Raw genomic sequence first — 7500 nt, 5'->3', positions numbered from 1 at the left:
CACGGGGCGGAGGGCGGCATGGTCCACCGAATCGAACGCTTTAGAGACGTCGATCGATGCCACAAAAACAGAGCGACAGGAGCGGACTGCGTCGGTGAGAGCAGTGTCCAAGATGAAGGTGTTTTCCAACATCCCATCCCGGGGGATGAATGCCCGCTGACGTTCGTCCACAGCACATGCACGCATCAGGCGTGACGCGAGAACCTTGTGAAAGGTCCGCGCCAACACCGAGCAGACCGTAATGGGGCGAAAGTCAGCGGGGGATGTTGGTGCAGCCGTTTTGGGGAGAAGTGACGTCCGGGCGCGAAGCAGACGCTCGGGGAGGGCGCGGGCCAGGAGGAAGAGGTTCAAGAGTTTCACCAGGACTTCATGCGGCAGGCGCCGCAGCTCCGCTGGAGTCAGGCCGTCCGGCCCGGCTGCCGATCCCCTGGGCGGCAAGGCAGCAGCGACCTCCTCACGTGTGACCGGCCCCCATAGGCACTCAGGAGCGACAGGCTCCGAGTGCGGGAGAAGGCGGTCACGGATGAAGCCGGCGGTGGAGATCGGCTTCTTCGTGAAGAGGTCCGCCCAGAAGTCCAGCAGACCGGGGATGTCGGGTGGCGGCTGCAGCAGGGTGCCGTCCAGCAAGCCGCGCACGCAACGCGCACGCGACCTACGGAAGGCGTCCTGTGTCCGCGCGTATTCCCAGCGGCGCCGCTTGCGCTTCTGCAGCGGCGGGGCGGCAGGCGGCCGCTTGGATGGTTGGCGCGGCCGCTGTGTCCTGGTGATCGACCTCTCCCCCCTGGACCCGACCGACGCAAGGGCATCCGGGAGCATGCCCAGGATGACATCGGGCGGCGTGCCCCGCCCCAGACCAATGACTCGATCCAGGGCAGAGAAACGCTGGGCGGAAGCAGGTAGCCCCGCCAGATGCTCCCAGATGGCGGCGTCAGTCGGCCCCTCCGGCGGCGGCCCGGTGGTGTCGGCCGCGAAGTCCTCGGCTGCGTCGACGGGCGGCGCAGCGGCCTCGCCCGCGTCAGGCAGCGAGCTCGCTGCTCCACGGCGGGACGCCGGCCCTTCACCCCGACCGATCTCAAGTGCCTCCATGAATTGGCGGACAAGCTGCTTGTGGGCAGCTTGCCGCCGTCGGCACTTGATTGCCTCAAGCGTTCGGTCGGGGAACATCCTGGTAAGTTCTTGATTTACAAAGAAGAACCGGGCGTCCCTCTCCAGGAACAGTTCGGCCTCTGCCTTGGCGAGCGACAGGACTTCTTCCTCCGTCCACCTCGCGCGATGCCTCTCCGTCACGATCTCAGCGTTGGCGGCCGCAGGGTGTTGGCGGCGGCGATGGACCCCGAGACCGTTCTTCGTGGTAAAAGTGCGGTGGCACTCACTGCAAGCAAAGGGAGCTACACAAACTATCGCATTTTCGTTACGGCCGGTTGGCCGGATAGGTGCTGGGGTAGCTGGGGTGGCACCTTCAGCGGAAGGGCCACCATCTCTTGTTTCTTGTCGGCTGCCCCCAACTATAAAGGGATAATGCGAGGGGGGGCTGGTAACCCCCCCAAGCCCCTGGTGCGGTCTTCCACTCTGCAAAAATCAGCGGGCCCACGAGAAGGGGAGAAGACCGCAGGAGAGGAGAGGCTAAGAGGGCTAGGCCCATGTATTGCGCATCACTCTCCCTGTAACTATAACCCAAGGAAGGCACCTCGCAGCAGCAGCACGACTACATCAAGACCGCACTTCGAAAAGCCAAGTCCGGATGCAGCCACACCGCCGCCACTTGGCCATTCATTAGCCGTCTTTATTCATTGCTGAATAACACATATATATGTACAGATAGGGTGTGGCAGGTGTTTCACGCCATGTCCGCCACCGAGGTGGGGACTTACAGGGCGATGCCACAAGAAAAGGTTAAAACTACAATACATATACATATATATATGCTGGAAAAAACAGAAACAAAAACAACATAAGTTACGTACACAAAGAAGAAAGAACAAAGACGGGATATTCCTCCTGTGGATAGGCCCCAGGAGTCAAGGCGAAGAAAATAACCAGCATCCTATCCGACGCCGGCTCGCTCCATCGGACTGTGCGCCGTCATATATTCGAAAATGCGATAGCTCGTGCAGCAGCTTTGCAGTACTCTCGTGCTAAGCACCGCCAGTTCTCGGGGTCTAAATCCAAGTGCGGAGAGATCTCCGGCCGACGCTGGAGACCATACACCCCTCCAATTCAATGTCGCGGTGGACACTGTAACCTCCTCAACGTCACGGTGCAGGTTGGAGATGGCACGCCTGATGGACGGCGTGTTGTAGTAGGCCGCTTTCTCGGAGTGACACCAGTCGAGCCGGAGATGGTCTCCGACTACCTGGGCGTCGATGACGCGGGCAATGCCGTCTTTAACCGCCACCACGTCAGGCTTGCGGATTCCCTCAGGTGTGCGGAGGTGGGGCTCCACAGAGACATTGAAGCCCCTCTGCGCGAGTCCACGGGCGACATAGCGCACGATCGCGTCATGCCGCTTAACCCGGGACCCGTGCGTCCTGAAGCAAGCCTGTAACACGTGGTTGGCGGTCTCTACGGCCTGGCAGCCCGCGCGGCATCTGGTGTCCGCCTCCCGCCCGCGACTGCGCCGTGCCTTCGTGGGGAAGGCGTTGATGCGGGCGCGGAGAGCGTCGATGAAGTTACGCCCAGATAGCAGGCGACTGGTGTCAGCGACCCACTGGTGTTGCCCCTTGACGGCGGCGGAAGATGACAGCGCCGCACCGTCAAAGGCAACGTGCAGGCGCGCGGCCCACATCTCTCCAACCTGCGTCGACGATTTGAGGAGGTGGCCCTCCCACATAAGATGCCGCTCCAGCGCCTCAATCTCACGCTGCACCTCGTCCCGGCCTGCACCGTCGGCGGCTGGCCCAATCCTCTTCAGCGCCAGGAGACGGGACCGGCGAAGTGTTGGCCCCATCCATCGGCATGATGGGATGCCGAGGCCTCCCTGGGCTACAGGAGCGTGGAAGTAGCCCAGGGGAGTGTCCGCCGGAAGGCGGAACCATCTCCTGACGGCGGCACGGATGGTCACATCTGCCGCTTTCAACGCACCCACTCGGGTGCGGCTGAGGGCCAGCCCATGGTACAGGCCAGGCAGAAGTACGGTGGTGAGGGCGTGGAGGCGCTGTTGCGGCTTGAGCGGAGCTCGGGAGATGACGTCCAGCTGCTCCACCAGGTGGCGTCGTGGGTTGAAAACGCAGCGACCAGCGGTGGAGAATTGCAGTCCCAGGTACCGGAAGGTTTCACCCACACGTAGGGCGGGCACGGTGGCGTTGCCCGCTTTGAAGGTAACGTCGGCGTCGACCTTCACCTTCTTGTCGCGCCCAGACGCGACTAAGGCGAGGGTGAAACACTTCCGGGCGTTGATCTGCAGCCCCAGATGGGCGAGGGCTGCGACGGCTGCGTCGATGAGGGACTGCAATCCCCTCGCGGTCGATGCAAAAAGCAGGACGTCATCTGCGAAGGCCGCAGCGTTAACTCTGCGACCAAGGATCCGAGCTCCGATGTGGGAGGGAAGTTGACTCAAAACATAGTCCACCGCAAAATTGAAAAGGAGGGGGGAGAGGGGGTCACCCTGACGCACACCCCTAGCCGGCTGCAGGGGCACGCCCACGTCGGCGCCGCCCGCTATCACCGTCGTGCTACCCTCGTAACACCTTTCGACGTACTCAATAAAGCAATCCGGCAGGCCATGAGCCCTCAGCACGGGGCGGAGGGCGGCATGGTCCACCGAATCGAACGCTTTAGAGACGTCGATCGATGCCACAAAAACAGAGCGACAGGAGCGGACTGCGTCGGTGAGAGCAGTGTCCAAGATGAAGGTGTTTTCCAACATCCCATCCCGGGGGATGAATGCCCGCTGACGTTCGTCCACAGCACATGCACGCATCAGGCGTGACGCGAGAACCTTGTGAAAGGTCCGCGCCAACACCGAGCAGACCGTAATGGGGCGAAAGTCAGCGGGGGATGTTGGTGCAGCCGTTTTGGGGAGAAGTGACGTCCGGGCGCGAAGCAGACGCTCGGGGAGGGCGCGGGCCAGGAGGAAGAGGTTCAAGAGTTTCACCAGGACTTCATGCGGCAGGCGCCGCAGCTCCGCTGGAGTCAGGCCGTCCGGCCCGGCTGCCGATCCCCTGGGCGGCAAGGCAGCAGCGACCTCCTCACGTGTGACCGGCCCCCATAGGCACTCAGGAGCGACAGGCTCCGAGTGCGGGAGAAGGCGGTCACGGATGAAGCCGGCGGTGGAGATCGGCTTCTTCGTGAAGAGGTCCGCCCAGAAGTCCAGCAGACCGGGGATGTCGGGTGGCGGCTGCAGCAGGGTGCCGTCCAGCAAGCCGCGCACGCAACGCGCACGCGACCTACGGAAGGCGTCCTGTGTCCGCGCGTATTCCCAGCGGCGCCGCTTGCGCTTCTGCAGCGGCGGGGCGGCAGGCGGCCGCTTGGATGGTTGGCGCGGCCGCTGTGTCCTGGTGATCGACCTCTCCCCCCTGGACCCGACCGACGCAAGGGCATCCGGGAGCATGCCCAGGATGACATCGGGCGGCGTGCCCCGCCCCAGACCAATGACTCGATCCAGGGCAGAGAAACGCTGGGCGGAAGCAGGTAGCCCCGCCAGATGCTCCCAGATGGCGGCGTCAGTCGGCCCCTCCGGCGGCGGCCCGGTGGTGTCGGCCGCGAAGTCCTCGGCTGCGTCGACGGGCGGCGCAGCGGCCTCGCCCGCGTCAGGCAGCGAGCTCGCTGCTCCACGGCGGGACGCCGGCTCTTCACCCCGACCGATCTCAAGTGCCTCCATGAATTGGCGGACAAGCTGCTTGTGGGCAGCTTGCCGCCGTCGGCACTTGATTGCCTCAAGCGTTCGGTCGGGGAACATCCTGGTAAGTTCTTGATTTACAAAGAAGAACCGGGCGTCCCTCTCCAGGAACAGTTCGGCCTCTGCCTTGGCGAGCGACAGGACTTCTTCCTCCGTCCACCTCGCGCGATGCCTCTCCGTCACGATCTCAGCGTTGGCGGCCGCAGGGTGTTGGCGGCGGCGATGGACCCCGAGACCGTTCTTCGTGGTAAAAGTGCGGTGGCACTCACTGCAAGCAAAGGGAGCTACACAAACTATCGCATTTTCGTTACGGCCGGTTGGCCGGATAGGTGCTGGGGTAGCTGGGGTGGCACCTTCAGCGGAAGGGCCACCATCTCTTGTTTCTTGTCGGCTGCCCCCAACTATAAAGAGAGTCATAGTTACTCCCGCCGTTTACCCGCGCCTGCTTGAATTTCTTCACGTTGACATTCAGAGCACTGGGCAGAAATCACATTGCGTCAACACCCGCTAGGGCCATCGCAATGCTTTGTTTTAATTAGACAGTCGGATTCCCCCAGTCCGTGCCAGTTCTGAGTTGATCGTTGAATGGCGGCCGAAGAGAATCCGCGCACCCGCGCGCCCCCGGAGGAGCACGCTAAGGCGGACGCGGCCTCGCAGCAAGGAAGATCCGTGGGAGGCCAAGGCACGGGACCGAGCTCGGATCCTGCACGCAGGTTGAAGCACCGGGGCGCGAACGCCGCGCAGGCGCGCGCATCCTGCACCGCCGGCCAGCACGAGGCCAACCAACGGCGAGAGCAGACCACGCCCGCGCTAAACGCCCGCACTTACCGGCACCCCTACGGCACTCACCTCGCCCAGGCCCGGCACGTTAGCGCTGACCCACTTCCCGACCAAGCCCGACACGCCCCGATCCTCAGAGCCAATCCTTATCCCGAAGTTACGGATCCAATTTGCCGACTTCCCTTACCTACATTATTCTATCGACTAGAGGCTCTTCACCTTGGAGACCTGCTGCGGATATGGGTACGAACCGGCGCGACACCTCCACGTGGCCCTCTCCCGGATTTTCAAGGTCCGAGGGGAAGATCAGGACACCGCCGCAACTGCGGTGCTCTTCGCGTTCCAAACCCTATCTCCCTGCTAGAGGATTCCAGGGAACTCGAACGCTCATGCAGAAAAGAAAACTCTTCCCCGATCTCCCGACGGCGTCTCCGGGTCCTTTTGGGTTACCCCGACGAGCATCTCTAAAAGAGGGGCCCGACTTGTATCGGTTCCGCTGCCGGGTTCCGGAATAGGAACCGGATTCCCTTTCGCCCAACGGGGGCCAGCACAAAGTGCATCATGCTATGACGGCCCCCATCAACATCGGATTTCTCCTAGGGCTTAGGATCGACTGACTCGTGTGCAACGGCTGTTCACACGAAACCCTTCTCCGCGTCAGCCCTCCAGGGCCTCGCTGGAGTATTTGCTACTACCACCAAGATCTGCACCGACGGCGGCTCCAGGCAGGCTCACGCCCAGACCCTTCTGCGCCCACCGCCGCGACCCTCCTACTCGTCAGGGCTTCGCGGCCGGCCGCAAGGACCGGCCATGACTGCCAGACTGACGGCCGAGTATAGGCACGACGCTTCAGCGCCATCCATTTTCAGGGCTAGTTGCTTCGGCAGGTGAGTTGTTACACACTCCTTAGCGGATTCCGACTTCCATGGCCACCGTCCTGCTGTCTTAAGCAACCAACGCCTTTCATGGTTTCCCATGAGCGTCGATTCGGGCGCCTTAACTCGGCGTTTGGTTCATCCCACAGCGCCAGTTCTGCTTACCAAAAGTGGCCCACTTGGCACTCCGATCCGAGTCGTTTGCTCGCGGCTTCAGCATATCAAGCAAGCCGGAGATCTCACCCATTTAAAGTTTGAGAATAGGTTGAGGTCGTTTCGGCCCCAAGGCCTCTAATCATTCGCTTTACCGGATGAGACTCGTACGAGCACCAGCTATCCTGAGGGAAACTTCGGAGGGAACCAGCTACTAGATGGTTCGATTAGTCTTTCGCCCCTATACCCAGCTCCGACGATCGATTTGCACGTCAGAATCGCTACGGACCTCCATCAGGGTTTCCCCTGACTTCGTCCTGGCCAGGCATAGTTCACCATCTTTCGGGTCCCAACGTGTACGCTCTAGGTGCGCCTCACCTCGCAATGAGGACGAGACGCCCCGGGAGTGCGGAGGCCGCCGCCCCGTGAAGGGCGGGGAAGCCCCATCCTCCCTCGGCCCGCGCAAGGCGAGACCTTCACTTTCATTACGCCTTTAGGTTTCGTACAGCCCAATGACTCGCGCACATGTTAGACTCCTTGGTCCGTGTTTCAAGACGGGTCGTGAAATTGTCCAAAGCTGAAGCGCCGCTGACGGGAGCGATTATTCCGCCCGAGAGCATCCCGAGCCAACAGCGGCGCGGGTCCGGGGCCGGGCCAGGTAGGTCCGTCATCCGGGAAGAACCGCGCGCGCTTGCCGGGAGCCCGAGCGCCCAAAGGGGCGAATCGACTCCTCCAGATATACCGCCGGGCAGCCAGCCAGGACACCGGGGCTCTGCCCAACAGACGCGAACCGAGGCCCGCGGAAGGACAGGCTGCGCACCCGGGCCGTAGGCCGGCACCCAGCGGGTCGCGACG

Source organism: Schistocerca americana, unplaced genomic scaffold (genome assembly GCF_021461395.2).
Source record: "Schistocerca americana isolate TAMUIC-IGC-003095 unplaced genomic scaffold, iqSchAmer2.1 HiC_scaffold_98, whole genome shotgun sequence".
Taxonomy (NCBI): domain Eukaryota; kingdom Metazoa; phylum Arthropoda; class Insecta; order Orthoptera; family Acrididae; genus Schistocerca; species Schistocerca americana.
This window is presented reverse-complemented; position numbering follows the sequence as displayed.